Here is a 20,337-nt window from a genome sequence, read left to right on the forward strand (position 1 = left end):
GGATAGTTTTATTCATGTGGCCTTTCATATCACATAAATAATGCCTGTTCTAGATGCAGGAGTTCAGCTGTAAGAAACCAGAAAAACTTCCAATTACACTGTAGCATTCAGTTACATTTACTATAGGAGCAGATCATTTGCCACTTCAGTTACCACCACACCATCAATTAGGTATGCAAGTAAGCTAGTATGAGCATTTTATTAAAAAAAACAGACCAAGATGGCCTTAAATATCAATACACAGCTCCAGTTTTATACTCAATCTGAGTCTTATTCTCTGCTTCCTCCCTGAAGATCTCTTCCACAAAAATATCTGCAGCATTATGATTGATATCAGGCTGGTCAGCAGGACTGCATGTATCCAAGATGTAAAACTTATTTGATTTAGGATCAAAAATGCAGTGTCACATTATATCTTCTTCTTCCCACAACTGACAGTGATGCTGTTGATGTTCCAAAGGGTCCCGTCTAAAAAAGTTTGGAAGCTTCATTTGAAGTCACTGGAATGTCAGAATGTCTTTGAATATCTTCTTCAATTAGAGTGAAAGGACATTAACATGGCATACTTAAAACCAAGAAGTACACAGGGGTTCTGAATCAATCTAACTCCTACTAGCTTCTAGGTTTATCTAGAGCTTCACAAGCTGTTGCACAGCTATTCAGAAGTATTTTGGGCTTAACATACATGCAAGTTTTCTGTCAGTCTAATATGATTTCTAATATTTTAATCAAAGTGTTTATACAAGTACACTGTTTACTAGATGTAGTTATATTGACAGGTAATTAACATATCTCATTCTCCTTCCTCTAATGCATACGAATTTTGCTCTACCACAGCTCCCTAATCCAGACCAGGTTATGTTGGATGCTTTAGCTGATCCAAATAACTGAAAGTTATGTTCATCATAACTGCAATTAGAAATAGAAATTCTGACAGGGTATTTGAAATTTGGACACTTTTTTCTATCACAATATTTGGTTGAGCTCACATCTCAAATAAAAAGTGTTTTCTTAGAGACAAAATCCTATCTGAGAAAGTAAAGCTATTTGCTAATTCACTTTCAAATAACTTAAGTGTAGTTCTCTCATGTGGTTTAAAGCAAGAAGGAATTCAGCCCAACAGCTCAACTGTAACAGGGAAAGAAAATATCAAATGAACCATTTCTTTGTAACACGTAAATGTTATCTGAGTTTGCTGTTTATTTAAAAGGAAGTGCTGATGTTGGCACTTGTTCTCTGTGTGTGCTGCCAACTTTGTAGTTGAAGGGATTAGACAGAAAACAAATTAATAGAGTCTAGTTTTTCTGTACTGAAACAACTGGGGCTATCCCAAAACAAGTTACAGTGGATTCTGGAAAAAATCAATCTTTCTTATAGTCTGTAGCAGGCTGAGCAACTAATAGACAAAACACAAAGTTGACAGTTGCAAAGAATTTACCAGCTCAGTGACTATACAAGATTTGCCACATCTCCACGGATGAGCTAGTATCAGCTCACAGAAAATCTTGATTTCAGAGCTCTACATTCAGCGGTTATTCTGGTAAGTGATTCTTGTTCTGATTAACATGCTTGTGTGCCAAATGCAGACCTTTTAGCTTAAACTTGTGCAGCAGGATGTGCTATCATGAACTACACCAACACTCTCCAGTAACACCCATCCCAAACACATTCTACAGGACCACATGCAAGTGCTCAGCACAGCCATGCTAGCCCTAGAGAGGCTACACAAATGAGAGGCTGCAAGTGAAGAAGATGGCAATTAGATATAGCAAAGCAGAGTGGCTTAATCTGCTATTGAAGGTCAACACAAGCAAGAAATCATCACTTCTTACAGGTGCTATGCAAGCTAGCTTGGCAAATACGTTTCATATTGATTCAGTCCAAGACAGCTGTTCAAATCCTGCCTGAAAGCATGACCTGTCCACTGTCAAAAAAGGAACGTGGTGAGGGACTGCTGAAGTTATGTGAGCAACCTATCCCCTTCTCTTTTTTCGGACTTGTCACTGAGGTTTACGCTATAGATGACACCTTACAGATCTTAAAGCGACATCTGCAAGAAGCCCATGATACTCTCCAGATGCTGAACCTCTACAGATCAAAGCTGGAACATGAAATTTCTGTGAAGGCAAACTCCTTCTTTATTGACAAGAAGTGTATGGACATGCGCAAAGTCTTCCCCAGCATCCCACAGCTCATTGTCTACACTTGAATAGTAACCTTTAATATCTTAGCACATGATATAAAAGTTGCAAATATTTCCTGAAGGAAATCATTATTATTCTGTTTTCTCAAATAATAAAGTCTAGAAATAATAGAAATAAACTCATGAAAATTAATATCTTGCCTCTTCCCTTTGAACAACCTCATATTCTCAGCTGTAGCTGCTACTAATTCAAATAGAATTAGTAGACTTACTCTAACAGAATCAGACCACATTAAAATAGCCAGACAAATATTGCAAGGCATATGTGAGTTACTAGGCTAGAGAAAATGTTGGACTGAAACACCACGCTTCAACAGAATTAGTACAATACAGGATTTAACTGTTCAGGATAATGTGCCGTCTGTGTTTCAGTCCCTGTCTGGAAAAGTCCAGTTTAAATGCTTACCCAATCCTTACACCCTCCTCCTGTCTAGCAATGCTAGTTTTGGTGTTTGGAATTAGAGGGGATTGAACAAACTTGATTCACAGAAGCTGAAGGGCAATTTCAGTGCAACCACTTCAGGTACACATGTAGCCTGTGTTCACTGAGAGGGAATCTTTCCATCTCTACCTTTTGTTTTCAATTTGATTTTTCATACAATTAAGTATGAAGAAAATTTGTCTATTTATATAAACTATGTGTGACTGATGTGATATTTGTCTAAGTCTGAAAGTTCCTACCTATTTAGAAATATGTACTATCTATCATTAGATCTCAGAAGAACTTCATGAACAAAGACAGTACCATTGCTCTATTGTGACTAATGAGAAAATTAAGACAAAGTAGGAATGGAATCAGTGTACAGGAACACGATGTGCTTAAAGCACGCTAAAACTGTCCTTCAGTCTGTAAGTCAAGATTGCTCAGCTTTCTAGTTCTCAGTGGAGCACTACTATGTGTGGTGGCGAGGAGAAGGGTGCAGTGGGCTGTGAGATCTGACTTTTCTGGATGACAGTTGAAACCCATTAACAGTAATCTTAGTAAAGGATTTGCAGAAGAACTAGTTTTAACTAATGATAAAGCAGTCTGTTTTGGACTAAGTGGAGTAATATTTTACTGTTATTTGTGTTTCTTCCTGCATTTACTCACACTCATTTACAGAGTAACTGGCAAACTACGATTCTAATAACTGAGCTGTTTGCTGCTACCTCAGGGTCCTCTCTACAGGGCAGCTCTAGGAACACACAAAACGCATTTTACACTGGACCAAAGCCAAATCCAAAACAATGCTAGATTTGAAAGTCTCCTGAATAAACTGGCTCTGATCCTTACCCTTTGTTTTGTGTGGGTGGTGGCTTAATCTAGCTACCAACAAAAGTAACATTGCTGAGGCACGCCGGGCTGAGCGGGGCTGATACTTCCTTGTGAGTTAACCTCCGTTTGCACTGAACATGACTGTGGCCGAGCCATCTTACACTCTCTTTCTCTCCTTCAGTTAAAAAAGTATTATCTCCTGGCTATTGTGTCAAATCATTTGCACAGTGATATGTTTCTAAAGATTTAAAATCATGGGAAACCATTCTGGAACACAGGATTGGGAAGTGACATCCAGGTCTACTTCTGATGCTCATTAAATCCATCTCACATTGACTACACTGCATCTTGATTTTGTAAATGAGGGTACTGCCGTAGTCATGGTGTACATGACCATGGAGAGGGCAGGCTGCTCCATCCAACAAGCCAATGCCAAATGGTGGTTTTAGGGGAGGAATTCCTCTGAATATAGGGAAAGTTCCAGAACTAATTTGATTTTATATTGCAATATATGACTGCAGAGCAGTTCAAGGGGTCCTGGTGACCTCCACTGGAGATAGGAAGGACTCTTGTTACTGAAGACTTCATTGGTAATCTGGTTTGAATTAATAGTCACACCTTGCTGTTTCTTACTCAAACACTTCACAACAAACACAACCCATCTTGGGACATGACTGTAGGTGGGAGGAGTGAGGAATCTTGCTGTTTTGTTTCCCAGCAGGGAAGACTGTTACCAATGGTAACATTTTCCTCCCTCTCTATGCCTTTGTATGGAGGCATGGGAGATTTTATCACTTGCTTCTGTTACTACCAAATCTTAGAATAAAGCACTTGATTTGCATTTCATATACTATTTTTACAATGTACAAAGAATAATATTTGTGTTGAGCTGTTAAAAATTGACAATAGTCCCACCCTATTTATCAAATACTGACAGCTGACCAAACAAAGGAGTAAAAATTATTTGGAAATTTGGATCTTTTTGAAGCCTTTAAACATATTTCTGGAAGTTGGAGGCTTTCCCAATTCACCCAGCTACTCTAATAGCTAGAAATAGTTTCTCCCTTATGCCAAGAACTCAATTAAGAAATACATAGCAGGAGGGAGGCACTTCTAAGAGAGCTGAATTCTTTTAACAGTTCTTGACAGAAGAAAAGAGGAAAAAAATATAAATCTTTGTCTGAAAACAGCATCAGTTAACAGTCAGCCTGAATCAAAGCGCTGAATTTGAAACTCTGGGGGCTCTGGGATGAAGATGGTGGGACTGAACAATAGTTCTGAACATCACAAATTCCAGCTCCTTCCTGACTGTGTCTTTGTTCAACAATGTTCTCTCTAAGAACTCAGCTCTGCTTTTGGGTGGAGTACTCACTTGGTACATTGTCAGTGCAAACAACACTGAACTTGTCTGAACACAGTGTGAACTCCTACTAAGAGTGACTGCCCAAAACCATGGATCTACGACAGTTAATACTGTTCTTTGAGAGCATCATTTTGCATGGGAACAGTAATTCCCTGAGATTCACCTACGAACAGCAACAATAAATTTTTACCGAGTACTACAAAAATAACAACACTGTATAAAAATCATCTTCCTTAACTATAACTGACCAGAAGATACTAAGTATATTACCCCAGTAGAAAAAAAAATATAATTCAGTGAAGAAAGTGCACTTGTCTTTCGTTAGTGGTGTCCATACATACAGCACATTTCAGTTTGCAGATAGTGTACATCCTCTTTTAAAAAGTAAACAGTTTTCTTTAGGCTATTGAAAAGGAGGACACTTGCACGGACTTGGGCTATAAACCTGTATAAATCCAAAAAGGCTACAAATAAGTCACCATTTGCTTCTTAGAAGTCAAGGTAGATGGATAATGCAGAAAACCTGGACTGTAGTCTTGTTCTGCCACTGATTTACTTCATAAATGAATTTACACTCAGCCTCCAGATCTCAGTTGTGATGGGAATATGTCAAAGGAAATAAGTTTCTAACAAAGTCACTCACCCAGATAAACTTAAGAATCTCTTAAAAATCCCAACAGAATATAAACATTCTTTCAACTTTTTTGCCATAGATCTCTCTTGTTATGAACTAGATCATTAATTATTGTACTCACATGCAGCCACAGACATCAAGAAGCCAGATCTACTGTATTTCCATGTATAAAACCAGAAATTTAACAGTCAGTTCCATCATACTTCAAAGATAAGATCTGTTTTATAGCAAATAGACTAGTGCAGAAAAGACCTGTCCCTGCCTGTTTCAAACAATGAGATAATTTTAGTTCCAGACGAGCTATTTCCTAACATTATCTAAACTATAGCTCATAAAAGTTTATGGACTCAACCTCTAAATAGAGTAAGAAAACAATGGATCTAAGTATCTTCACTAACAATAATCCCAGTTCAGTGCCACACAGTTATTGATTATAGTGAAGGTAGCTTATTTTACCTAAATCTACTAGTAGTTTATTCTTCCTTTTTTTTAAAAAAAAGTTAAAATCAACAGCAAAGAAGCAGAATTTGTCATGTACAGATTAAATTCCTTGCCATACAGAATTTACAGATGGTGTCCGCAGACAATGTATGTAATGGTGCTCATATGATGAGTCTTTTCAGCATAGCTAGTCACCTGGGTAAGATCTGGCATGTGTTTTCAGCACAGGATATTAAGGTGCAAATAACAGGAGTCAAGGAATATTAACTATGGAGACAAAAGAGTGTTGAGTTTGGCAATTTGCATTTAAATACCATTACAGTTTGGTAATACAGTTGCAACAATTGCATTTTTTTCATAACATTACTGTATTTTAATTTTATTAAGGGGGATAGCATGGGAGGTGCCTCTCAACACCTGCGTTTTTTCCCCGCACTCTTCCTAGTGGTGTGTTTTGGCATTTCCATCTTTACCAAAAGTTGAGGAATGTCCAGTTCTGTATTTACTTACAGCACATGCAGGCCCACTGATATAAGAAGAAGTCCCAAATCAAATGATTCAAATCAAGAATATATGCCAACAGGTTGGTAAGTAGCTACTGTCTTGGTAATTTTATGCGCTTAGACCTCTGCAATATCCAATCTGAAGATAAGAAGTTGGAGTCAACCTTCAGGCCTTCACTCTGCAGCTGCTTCAGCAACACTGATTTCACAGAATCACAGAACAGTTGATGTTGTAAGGGACCTCTGGAGATCATCCAGTCCAGCCATCCCCTTGCTCAGAGCAGAGTCAACCAGCACACTGCTCAGTGCCATGTCCAGTCACGTTCTGAATATTACTAAGGATGGAGATGCCATGACCCCTCTGGGTAGCCTGTTCTAGTGTTTGACAACCCTCACAGTAAAAAAGGTTTTTCTCAAGTTCAAATAGGATTTCCTGTATTTTCACCTGATCCTCCTCTACCAAGCGTAAGTCTCCCTTACTCCAGACTCTCCCACTGGTCTCAAGGACCTAGGATTTCTGAGGACATACCTTATCAGTAAAGACCAAGTGTGAAGAAGGCAGTATCTCAGCCTTTTCTATATTGCTGTCACCAAGTCCCCTGCCCCACTCATCCAGTGGGCCCACATTTTCCCTAGTCTTTTTTTTTGTTGCCAGTACACTTGGAAGATGCCCTTCCTGTAGCTCTTCATGTCCTTTGTAGGATTTTGGCTCTCCTGACCATCCCCTCATGCTTGGACAGCGTCTCTGTACCCCTCCTGCATGACCTGACACTGCCTCCACCTCTTGTATGCATCTTTTTCATGCCTGAGCTTTGTCAGCAGCTCTTGGTTTATCTGTGCAGGCCTCCTGCCACCTTTTGTATATTTCCCACCCATTTTAATGGACCATTTTCAAGCTCTGAGGAGGTCATCCTTGAAAAATCAGTAAGATCTCAGTGACCCCTCTTTTCTCCAGGACGATATCCCATGGGATTGCTAAACATGTCCAAGTCTGCTCTCCTGAAGCCCAGAGTTGTGATCTGACTATTTGTCTTGTTTCCTTTCAGAACCTGATCTTCAGAATTATGATCCTTGAAAGAAGGAAATAATAAAATCCACAACCTAGATCTCTCATGTGAAACCTCTGAAATTAAACATAAGAAGTTAATCCTCTCCTGATGGTGGTGCTACAGAAAAAAACCCACAGACATTATTTAAGTCTGTTCTTTAGATACTAATTCCCTCCTTTTCCCCATGAGAACAGAGGTGGGTATCATTAAGTTAGAACAACTTGGGGAACCCTCCCCTTTCATACTCTACTTTTCAGATCAGTTTTTCTTTTTTATTGGTGGAGCAGAGTGACCGGAGCTTTTTCTTCAGCATGGTTCTGCATGCTCTTCTTCAGAGTATATGCTGTACCTTGAGACAGATACAGCAGTTCAGCATAACCGACCTCCAAGCCTGTTTTACTTCACTCATTGTTTGCAGAACTACACATCTATTATTCATCCTTGTTAGGAGATAGGAAGGAAAACTGTAGGTTGATACTGAAGTGGTGCACCCACCCTTCTTCTTGAGGAAACTATCTTCTAAAATCTTCCTCGTTCCATGTATCAGCTTGGAAGTTTTAAATCAGAAGTCGTTGCTCATTCCTAGTAAGGGGGAACTAAGTATTAGGACTTGGAAAAATAATAATCTATCAGAAGACCCATTTCTGAAGCCATACTGAGTCCAACCATTCTAAACCAATGTCCTTGGGCCTTTTAAATGTGAATCTAGACACAGTCTGAACTCTTACACATCCCCAATCTATGCTACTACTTTTGCCTCAGAACATGATCAAAGCTTATTTTTGTACAGCAGTAACACACAGATCTATAAGAGATCTGTACTTTTCATTCTGCATAGACCTAATGTCATTATCATTAAGCAAAACACATTATAACGATACACTCTTACACACAAACATGGTCAGAATCAGTGAGTCGCCTGGAAGTTAACGACCGCAGACAGCATGAGCCTCAGGGCAGGATGGTCAATAGAGCAGATCTACAGACCAAAAAAGGATTTTCACAAGTTCCCCCCCTCCTAGAAATTACATGCATGAATTTAAAGCATTATGATCACGCATTTCCCTAATACAACACAACTCCTGATAGGTTTTGGAAATTATGGCAAAGTGCATGCATCTAAACTATGTTCAGCAGAGATGAGATTTCAAATTTCTGTCTCCTTGAATCCCAGTAAGAGAATTTTCTATTAGATGACCGAGTTTTTAACCCACAAGCAGCTATGATACATGCTTGTCACTACACACAATGTTTTTGGCTCATTTTCTTTCATTGTTGTGAGGGAAAGCGTACAGGGCAACACATTCTATTGAAGAGGTTCATGAGAACAGCAGAATTGCCACATAGTAGAAGTAGATATACCAGTGACAAACAAAACCAAAAGCAGATGGCTCTGGACCTAGATTCCAACACCAAAACAGTAGTTTACAAACTACCGTGAAATTTTCAGCTTATCTCTGCACTTCTTCCCCCCAAATTCTTTTAAGAAGGAAACCCATCTCAAGCAGATTACAGGCTTCTTTTTTAAATCAAAGGATTAAATTCTTACAAGTAAAGGCACAACCAATTCAAACAATGAAAAATAAATAATCAATAACAAATAAATAAATAATGCTTTACTGTGCAATAAAGAATTTAAATTTGTAGAGGATGTAAACCAGCAAATCTTCCTTCCAATGCAAATTTCTTTGAAGTATTAACGAATGGTAGAAATTTCAGTATTACTGAATTATGATCTCACATCGTGTAAGAACATGCTTGCTCTTTTCAAGTCGTAAAATAACTGCTGCCTCCTTATTACATGCATTACCAGTTCAGATCTGTTCTCTGGCCTCAGGCCTGCTGAAAACCATGCTATAAAACAAACCTTCTATTAAAACTTCGGAGAATAAGATGCAGGTCAGGCTGGTCTAAGTATTATTTGGTGAAGGAAAGCCCATCCTAAATATTTGGAATTTATAGCTCTAGTTATTTTTCAACTGGAATCCATAAATGTTTATCCAGTCTTCCTATGATGTCCTTTGATCTCTTACATTTTGATTTTTAAGAACACAGATAACATTCCTGTATCTGTATTAGACAAATAAGTAGAGGAGACAACACAGTGGTTTGAACTTTTGTTTGGATTTTCTCTCAGTATTTATAAACACCAAGGCGGTCCTTCACTGGTTGCCAATGCAAAGAAATTCAAGCTTAGATAAAATACCCATGCTGATCTGATGTATTTACTATAAGGCAGACCTATGCTATACAAATTAGACTCCTGATCAGTTGTTCGTTGGGGCTTTTTTGTTGTGGGTTTTTTTCTTTGTTTTTGTTTGAGTTGCCTTTTTTTTTTTTTTTTTTTTAAAGGCATTTACTGATGTATGACTATCACCAAAGCCTCCACTATTGAATGGAACTTTCAGTGTCAAGAAAATTGAAGGGAAGTATGTCTAAATAAACAAGGCAGAGGTTGTCTTCTAGTGAGAAATTTCTTAATGTTGTGAAACAAACATTCATAAGAAAATTCAGCACAAGAAAACCGGGCCTTAAACAAACAAAAGATGGTGGTGAAAATAATCTTCAGGTCAGAGGGCAACAAGCAAAGTGTGATCAGGGAGGTGATGGGACAGTGAGTGTCAATGGGTCCCTACTCTCCAGAGTCTAAAAGCTCATCAGAGTTGTTTCACAACCAGAGCTGGCACAGCAAGAGCAGGGAGCTACAGCGACGCTGTGGGGTACTGAGCAGCACAGGCTGACACACTGAGCAGTTACGGTCAGGAGAGCCATCCCGCACGCTGCTGCTTGCCTAGATCACAGGCATCCTGCAACAACCCCTGCACAATGCTCCTTGTGGCCTTTGCATCCTCATTTGGCCCTTTGCTTTAGCATGCAAGAAGGAAAAGCGTTTGTTGAACAAGCATCTGATACAGCAGGGCTCAGGCTAAGCATCTGTGCACTTCGTATGCTCCGGTGTAGTTAAACCACTGCAGGAGGAACAGCAACATTGTTTTAAAAACTCAGCTCCAGAAACAAAAACAGTCATGTCATTACAAACATGCAACAGAGAAGTGTATTCATCCCCTCATATCACATCTGTGCCCTGCAGGCAATGTTCTGAGAGAAGTCTGTGAAACTTGTACTTGCAGCTATCTCAGACAGCTCCACCTATAACTGTCTCAGCTCTGGCTCTCCCAGGGCCTGACAGGGTGCCAGAAAATGTGTACGTGATCCCCTAATGTTCCTACGCAGTACTAGCTGTGTTTAACTAGCAAGCATTTGCAAACACGCCATACAGGAAAATAAGGTAAACATGAAAATGGACTTGGGAGTTTTATTTGCATCTGTTGTGTTCCTTTGCGTACAATGCAGAGGAGCACTGTGATCTAAACATGCTGGTGCTCCAGAAGCTCTCAGGGAAGGGCTGTGCTGCTGCTCAGTCCTGAGAGAGCTCTAAGCCAGCCCTGTGTCCAGGCATTTGTGATACTTCTGCACTGCAGATGCTGCTGTGACTTCAGCCCATGGACTGAGCTGATTAAGTGTTAACCAAGGATTTTGTACATGTTTTACAGCCAAAACTGAGCTCCATGCTACTATGGTTGCTGCATTACGTCCATCAGCTGCAGTAGTGCTGGATGCTTTTGTTGTAGCCTATCTGTTCTGTTGGCCACTCTCTCCTCCAGCATCGGCATCTTCTAGACCTCAAAGATCCTAACCCATAACTGGCAGTGGCAGTCCTGCTGTTTTCCTCCAGCCCCAGGTTCCTTGTTCCAGGGTCCATTCCTAATCCCACTCCTTTGAGGAACAGAAAGGGTCAGCTGCAGGGCTCAGCCAGACACCCTTTAAGGGAGCACAAGAGGCAGCAACCACAAAGCTGGTCTATCAATGGCTGAACAACAACTGGGTGGCCAAACCCAGCAGGTGGAATTCAAACTGAACTACCCACAAGCATCCTTTATGCGTTACACACATTTTACTAGATTGAAGGATATGTTGGCTAACTGGCTAAAAGACATATTTGCATACACAAATAATTTTTTTACCATGTGCTTTTTGCTGCTTTTGGAGCTTGCCTGTCTTATAAGCAATCTATACATATTGTTAACTTGAGCTACAGGTCCCTAGTTTTCAGTAGCCTGTCAATACTAACATTGCGTAGCATCATCACACAGCACTATGCAGAGTACTTCAGGGATCTGCAGTGGCTGACAGTTCCCCCATTGGTTATCACAGTTTTTACAGTTCAGCTATGCCAAGGTCTACTGTAACCACTGGTCCAGAATTTTCCAAAGGTACAAGAAGTGTCTGGTGAAGAGACACCAGAAAAACCTCATTTGGAAGAACATAGCCATTTGTGTTTCACTGCTGCTGGTGGCTTCACCAGGAACAGTGGTATTACCAGTGCCTGGAGACATGCACTCATGAACTTTTCCATAATGCATCAGATCTGCAGGGACTTCAATAAGAAACCTCTCTTCATTCTCCTGTAGCAGAGTATGTATTTGAGTGAATCACGACAGTACTGAAAGGGACAACTGTTGTTATCAGGGAACCAGCTATCTTGGCTAGCTACCTCAGATACCATGACAACCGCTTGGCAGTATTGGCAGGTCAACAGTTCTAGCTGTGGTGGAGACTTGTTATGAATGTTGTTTACCTTTAAGTTGTCAGCACTAGCGATGTACCTGAAACAAACACCCCCCTCTCAGGTAATGGCTTTTCAAACAAGAATGGATTTAGGATGACTGCTACATGCCCTACCTCTGACCCTTTGAAGGAAGGAACAAGAAACTGCTTTCCCTGCCGGGCTGGGGCAGGGGGGCGTCCATGGAGATCCCTGGGCACACTCTCTTGTTAGAGTTTCACAGAGCCATGCCTGAGCAGTGAGGAGCCACTGAGGAAGCTCAGTTATGTATGTAGCCATTGCAGAACTGAGGTTGTACTCTCGCTGGTTCAGTTTAGCTTGGTTGAACTGGTTGCTGAAATTGCAGTTGCTTGTTCTAACCTGCCTCTAGCAAGCTCTAGCCGCTATCCACGCACCCTACCCTGCCCCCTTCTTCTCAGGAGCTACAACACACAGTGCTTCTCTTCCTGCTGTTACTCCTTTTGCTTGCTCAGGCTCAGTGTCCCCACTTCACCTTTCTCATATATAGGAGAGTACAACCCTTGCCAGGCCCCTCCCTCCCGCCATCCCATACACAAAAGAAAGGGCACAACCAAGCCTCCATTTCATGCAGGAAAATATGTATCAAATAGACTCAGGGAAAAAGCTGTTAGATGCCAGCATCACAAGTTCTGGCTGCACAGTACAGCCTCCTCAGTGTCTGCAGAGACATACATACTCCTATGAAGAGGGCAAGTGCAAAGGGTGATTAGCTTTCCAGCTGAAATTTGTAACTAGAAGGTGTCACCCCAAGCTACGTGGGTTCAGGGGTGCTATGGAAATTAAGTGACATATAACCCATGTTCAAAATGGAGAGAGTTTTATGACTAACTACTAATAGATGCCCTGTACCACACATCACAAAATATTTCTCCCTTTTCCAGAACCTTAAAGCTGAGCTTTTTCCTTAAGTCTACTGGAAGAAAAGAAGAGTTCATCTGTACAACATAGTGCAGAATTAGTTTCGTGCACTGAACTTCACATGAATGGATTGATTTGCCCAATAAAAATACCAGTTCATGTATTTCTCCTCATGTTTGTTAGTCTGAGCAGAGAGAGTACGTGTTTACAGCTAGATGGAGGAATACCTTTTAAAAATGTACTCCAAGTACTTCATTAAAGATTTTTGGCATAGCTGAGGTTTCCTGTGTCCTGAACACAGAACAGGCAAGTGCCTGAGCAAACAATGGCACTTTCCTTAAGTCATAACTCTATACAAAGGAAAAACTTGGGAATAATATGGCTTAGCAAAGAAGCATCAGGGGGAGACTGCTGAGCAAGTCTGGCTTGTTTATTAACCTGCAAGTGATGTACAAGGCTTTGCTGCTAAACAGGTCACCCAAGGGTGGGTGGAAAAATATTAGTTTTTCCTCATCTGCAGTTTGTGCAGTAAAGTTGATAGACTTGCCAAACAGACAGCCCTAAATGATCCATTATTTTTTGTACTCCAACTGAAAGACTTATGCAAAAGAACTGCTACCTGATACTCACCACGGCAGTTAAATTATACCTATGCATTGCAGAGCTCCACAAGTTCTGTACGTAAACACGTAAGCACTGTGATTTATTACTAATAGATAGCTCCAGCATGTTAATGTTCATTTACCTTTCACATTCCAAGAGCATCAGCAGAACTATTCTTGGTATGACAACATTTACAACTGAGTTTATGCAGCCAGATTCACCTGCTTAAGGCTATCACTATGTATTTAGACCTGTCATAGTTTTGGAGAGTCGCCTGGCACACAGCACTGAGCCTGGTGGCAAGGATGTTTAATACCTTGAGCAAAGCAGAGGCAGGGCACTCTGACTGGGGAATATTCAAGGCACAGATGAGGGGAAGGAGGAACAACTGATGAGACAGTGACAGACTTGTTTTGCTGAGCTGAGCAATGCGCAGGGCTTTAGAACAAGCTTCCAAAAAAAGAACAGCTAGAGATATGGGGGCAACTGAAAAGAGGACAAAATGATACAGATTTACCAGGCACAATGCATCCAGCAACCCGGTCTCTTCCCCTGAGAGGACAACATTTTTTTCTTTCTTTTAAACTAGGGATATGTAGTAGATCTAGCCTATCTGGATTTTTAGTGTAAGACTTCATAACTCATAGGGAATTAACTCTGTTGAAGGCAATACTAAATAATACAAGAATTGTTAGGTAAGGATCTGGCCAACAGGAAGAGAATTTTACAGTCAGGTGCCACACTTTCCCCCTCTCATCTCTGCTGGTTTCCTGCTTCTGCTAGTTCCTTGGTTGGGCTGCTGGGCAAGGACTGATCTGGCTTCTCCCCCAACCCACAAGAAATGCATATGATCAACCAAGCACAGCACAGTGGCAACAGCTGGTCAAGTAACTGAGTGCCAAGTTGCCTGAATGCATCCTCTGGAACAAATTATTTCCTTCAGGTTTGGGTATCTGCCTAGAAGTCACTTAATTAGAATCATGCTATGTATCCTCTTCCCCATACCACCAGCACACTCCCCAGTACATGCTGGAACTTTGTTAGAACTGCTCTACATTTTATCCTTACAGCTTGTTTCTGAGCTAAGACTGTTTGATTTAGAAGAATTCCAGAAAAAAATATGGAAGGACTGCAGTGAACAGTCATCTTCCTGGTAATTTTCCATCAACTAAGAAGCATGAAGGCTGGAGTAGCCCAGGTGAGGTCCAAGCCTGCCTTTGTATCTGCTTTTATCAGTTTTGACGGGTTAGGCTCTCTTTGCTTTTCTGCATTCCTGCTCTATATTGTAGGCATAAAAAAGCCTGAAATGGAGCTTGTGGTGTTTCTCCTTTTATATCAGGTGGTTCGTGGTTTGGTACTTCTCATCAGAGTAAGACTCTGCTAGCTGTTACTGCGAGGGAGAAGGCTTTATCCCACAATGTGATTCCTGACCCAGCTGCAGATACTCTAGAGAAGCCAAAAAGAGACTAATTCTAGCATGAGCTAACAAGCATGCTGTGATCCTATCAGGCATCAGGAAGCATCTATTCTCACCATTACTCTTGGGGTGTGTTTGGGAAAACTACTTTACAACACTCTCAGCTTTTTAAGTAACCACAAAAAGACCCTCCAAAATAATTTATAATGAAAAAAATCTAACCCAGCAAGTAAAATATGCAGTAAACTGAAGCAAATTAAATCCTGCATCAGTAGCACTGTGTTTATATAAAATTGTTTTCCAAGAATGAGCCAGAAATTAGAGCTCTGCAACAAGTGGGGGTTTTTTCTTTTCATTCCAAATTCAGATTACTTTCATTTTTCAATGCTAATCTTAGAATGGAAATCTTAAGATTTCATTTGAAAAACATGAACATGCTGGAGTTTCTGAAACCAAACTCTATCCAGAACACATTCACGGAGCTAGATGAGGTAGCTGTGGTGAGTACTGAAAGGACAGGCACTAAACCACAAATAATTTTCAACAGACCAGATACTGACTGACTTCTGCCCAATGCTAGAACAACTGCTTATAGCAGGACTGAAGACTATTCCCAAACAGGTGAAACTGATTTCCCAAAATAGCTCAGAATCCAGGTTACAGTGCCCCTACAAGAGGTTGAGTAACCAGTCTCCCTTGTTTGCTGATTAAGTTTTCATGCTTTAGATACTTCTAAAATTGTCAAGTTATCTCATTATTATTCAACAGCAGCAGATATGTACAAGTCTTAAAAAAACAATGCAGATAGACTACTAGTATTGACCAAAGACAGTTTCTACTTTAACCTCTAGGATGCCTTTCACTGGAATCAGTATCTCCTTCCAGCTCAAAAGTAGTAATCAACAAATCCAGACTACAAGAGTAGCACTAACTTACTGTTTTCTTTTACAGACCATTGAAAAATTCAAAAGGCACAGAAGAATGACCACTGAATTTAGTACTGACACAGCTATGGACTTTAGATATCTGAAATGTGTTTAGCACCACATTACCTGGTCTTTTCCTGAAGGAAGATTGACATGACTGGGAAAAATAATCAAAGGTAAAATTATTTGGCTCTGCAGATGTCTTTATGACTTACAGGAGTTACACATATGAAGTGCCATGATTTTTTCTTCCCTAGGCTCCAATCATTTTACTGCTCCAAAGAACAGTAGTTGCAATTTTCTTACTACATTGAAGTGGACTCAAAATCTGAAATGCCCATCCACAGTTTTTCACAAGCATCTTCCTGCAAGCTCACTTTATCTCAGACGCTGAGACTGAGACATACTCATTTAACAGTGGGCTAATATATTTGGAGTCACCAAACAAACTGTTTCACTACCCAAGGAAAATACTTTTTTTCTCTGTCACTAACTTGCAGCCATGCACTAACTTTGCTGCTCCCTGGCATATGGTCCTGGCAAAACAAGCAGTGACCACCCAGAGCATAGAAAGTGTTGAGAAGGCTTTTAAGAGAGAAGGCCATGGGTATACTGCTATCTTTGAAGGACAAGTGGTGGGGAAGGAAGAGATCTCACCAAGTGGGAAGAGTAATTTGGAACAAGTTGTATAGGACGGGGAAAAAAGCATACTGGCAATACAGGGACAGGGGAAGAGGAGGAGTTACAGGAATCAGCATAGTTTTATCATATCCACAAGTGAAGTAGAGAACATAATAGTTACCATCCAAATTCTTTCTTGCAGAAGACATTTCCTTCCTGCCTGTTGAATTCATCAATGGCAGCTTAAGCAAATTGTGACCTTTGCTTTTCAGCTTGTCTCAGTAATGAAGTGAAAGAATTACAATTAATAGCATTAGCTACAGTGTAAAGATACTGATTTTTCAGTCTTGGGCGCTGGCAATGAGATATTCCAGACCTGGAATTCTGTCTGTGGTATATAGTTGTGCTAAGCATTCTCACTGCAAAAGCGTATGTGCTTTATTATGTCCACCCTGTTCCCTCACTCGCCTGCTTCTGTACAGTAAACAGCAGATCATGATCTTAGCCCATGATTCTTCATGTTGAGGTGTTTTACAATTCTTTCCCAGGCCACTATAGAAGAACAGCAAAACAGGCTGCACTAAACTTAAAAGCTTACAGTTCCAGCTGAATGCCAATTTTAAAGCACTTCCATAGGCACACTGAAGATCTGGATAATATACTCGGCCAATCATACAAAGGTCAATTTGTAAAGAGAAACATGTATCCTTCCCTTGTGAGCAGAAAGAAATTACACTGATAGCTCATCAATGAGAATCATTCACGAATAAGTTTTGTTGATGTTAGTTATCAACCAACCAGCCATTGCTTATAGAATTCTATCTTCCTGACTGCTGAATAGGGATTCTGGGTGCAATAGGCTCTAGTACCATAGCTATGGGTGCACATTTTTTGTGATAGAAAGTCCTATTCTATTATTGTTAAAGGCCTTCAGCACCCAACCTGTGAACAACCTCTGAACAAGCTTATACAGGAATAAGGTGGATTTTTTGCTTGTTTGGTTTGTTTAAGTGTGCTCCACTTTCAGTAATGAATAGTCAATTGCTTCTTTAATTGCTCCTTTACCCACTGGACCCTTCAATCTTTATCATTTATGTGCTATCATTCATCAATAGTCCAAATGCTGAAGTAGTTTGTCACACACAAAGTATGAGTGACGTTTCTTTCTTCAGAAAAAAACACAGTCTGGGATTTATATTGGGTAGAGAGGTTTACAATGTCTGACTCTCTAGGCATTTCTAACTGTTCTGAATATTTCTCATAAGCCGTATCATTACCAAATCAAAATCACCGTAGTCAAACTTCTCATTTGTTATTTCTTGCAAAACTAGGAGAAAATAGTCTCTTCTACAAGTGTTCTGCATTCTTCTCTTGTTTAGAAATGTCAGGGTGTAACCCGAAAACAAAGTAGTAGCTTGTTTCCATTTTTGCTTCCCAGAGTGCACTGAACAAGCGGCCTCTTACATACTGGACACAGGAGAAGAGTGATGCAAGTAATTAAAATGCCAATTTTATTATTTTCAGACTTCTCACATACAGAACATTCTTCAACATTAGCAAAGCTAACTCCCATTTATTTTAAAAATCAAATCCTTCTGAGATTATAAAAAAGCCTTGAGGAATTTCCTCCATCTCTCTAGGACTAGAGATGCCCAATGTTTCTATACAATACTACTCAAACTAATCTTCCCCCTAAAAAGCCTTCTACTTGCCAAGATTTTTTTTCCCTGTTCCTTAAAAAACAAACAAAAGCCTGTTTTGAAAGAAATATGAAAGGAATCAAAGGAGTTGTGTTGAGCCAGAAGTCCTCCTTTCTCCACCCTCACTATACTCATCTGGAAAGCATCTGGCAAACAAATCCATTGATAGTTTAGAAAAGCCTTTTATCTATCCTCACAGGCTTAAGAAGGAAAGTGGATCACATACACATTCCACAGACTAATTGTATGTTCTCTTTATATTATTACCATTATAAGAGTACAGCATAATATCTACCACACTCACAAAAAGACCAAACCCCCTTCCCTGGTAAGGCTGCACGAAACCCAGGTTAATAAAAGTCGCAGGATAGAGCGCCAGCTATGTTGATTCAATACCACCTTCCCAATGGAAGTGCTGTAAGGAGACACCAAAATATGGAGCCTACTTGAGTCCAGCTGGACTTATTGCTCATTTTTTGGTTATGCTGGATCAACTACACCCACTGCCTCAACCTCATTTTACTGCCTTATTCTTTAATTTACACCACGCTTCCCAGATCTTTGAGATATGCAAGTGGCTGGATTGATGCTAAACCTAGAGAAAAGGAGCAGAAATGGGTCCAAACTATTTCTGTATGTATCTGCTGGGCTCTCCCTTGTTCCACACTCCCCAGCTCCCACATACTTGATGCTAATTATCCAAATAATGAACAGTGGATTGCAGTTCCCTTTAAAATGTTGCCACATTCAAATGTAAAGCAGGGCTTTGTACCAAAGACAGAGAAAAAGGTTAACTCCCTTAAATCATTTTGAATGTTCACTATAAAATATGACCATTGCCTGGACAAAGCCAGTAGACAGATTACTTCCAGAAATACTGTCACTCAGACAGTAGATGAGTACCAACTGAGATCAATCTATACCCTTCCTAAGGAAAACCAAACTATAGAAAGTAGTCAATGTACAATTAGTCTTTTTTCTCTTCCAGAATTATCAGAAGTAAAGGCAGGTAAAGTAGGAGCTATGTAGTTGCTTATTTATCTATAAAGGCTTTTTTGGGGGGGTGGAACAGAAGCCAAGTTTCTGGGAGTCAGACTGACCTGCCTCTCTTCCTCCCCTCTCCAAGGCCAGCATGTATGTTTGTGCACATGCATGCACACTTTTTCAAGGAAGCAGCATAGAAAGGAACAAGTCCACATCTCCCTCTTGACACAGACTAAAGCAGGGAGATCAAAGGCATGGTATCTCTTCATAAGTATGAAATGTAGTATTTTGCTATTAAAACTATACAAACACAGTAGCTTGACATTAAACTGGCAGGTTGGGAGTCACCTGCAAGTCCTCCCAGATCTGATTCATCCCATATGATATTAAGCCGCATCCTTGTTCTCCCACTTTCCCCTATCTTCAGTCAAAACTGAAGTTTATGTAGCTATTTACGGTATGGCAGCACTTCTAATGGCCCCTCAGTCCATTAGACCACTGTACAAACTGTCTCAGTTGCCTCAGGAGGTTAATTACAGTTCTTGTCTTAAAGATACCATAGTCAAAGCAGAGTTTTCTGCTGTTACTGTCAATGAGAACAAGCTGCAAGTTCAGAGATGGACCAAAAACTCTAGGTGTTGAAATTCAACATTCACAATTTAACCCCTTATTGTACCACTGGCATAGCTATCAACACAGACCCCATTCCCCAGTTCAACAGATTCCTGAAATATCTTCCAAGTTGCAATTTAGATACTTCAAGTTTTCAATAAAGCTTCGGTCATTACATCCTATGGGAATAATTTTCTTTGGGTAACTATATTAACATCAGTTTATCCCATCCTTTATAACCCAATTGCCATAGTAATATGAGAAAGTACAATTCTTCCCTAATACAAAGTATAACAAGTTCCAGTCTCTCAGAGGACCACTTTCCATTTCAGTTTTTGGCTTTTTTGAAAAAAAGTGTTTTTATGCTCTTTAATTTGGATGAGATTATAATACTGGAAAACCAAAAATCATAGATCAGTACGTTGCACTCTACACAAAGAGTTGGTTAACAACAAGTAACCCAAATAAACACAGATGAAGAGTAGCCTATAAATCCTGCCTCCATACTGCAAGTCATGTA

At 40.1% G+C, this 20,337-nt stretch overlaps 1 long non-coding RNA gene across 1 annotated transcript in view; it reads right to left on the reverse strand.

Moving 5' to 3' along the window:
* Nucleotides 1-403: 403 nt before the first annotated feature.
* Nucleotides 404-20,337, reverse strand: part of LOC141950918 (uncharacterized) — a 63,541-nt gene continuing 43,607 nt past the window's right edge. The window contains exon 3 of the long non-coding RNA XR_012631202.1: nucleotides 404-527. This is a non-coding gene — a long non-coding RNA (uncharacterized LOC141950918). The remainder of the gene's footprint in view (nucleotides 528-20,337) is intronic.

This window comes from Strix uralensis, chromosome 16, assembly GCF_047716275.1.
Source record: "Strix uralensis isolate ZFMK-TIS-50842 chromosome 16, bStrUra1, whole genome shotgun sequence".
In the NCBI taxonomy this organism is placed as follows: Eukaryota; Metazoa; Chordata; class Aves; order Strigiformes; family Strigidae; genus Strix; species Strix uralensis.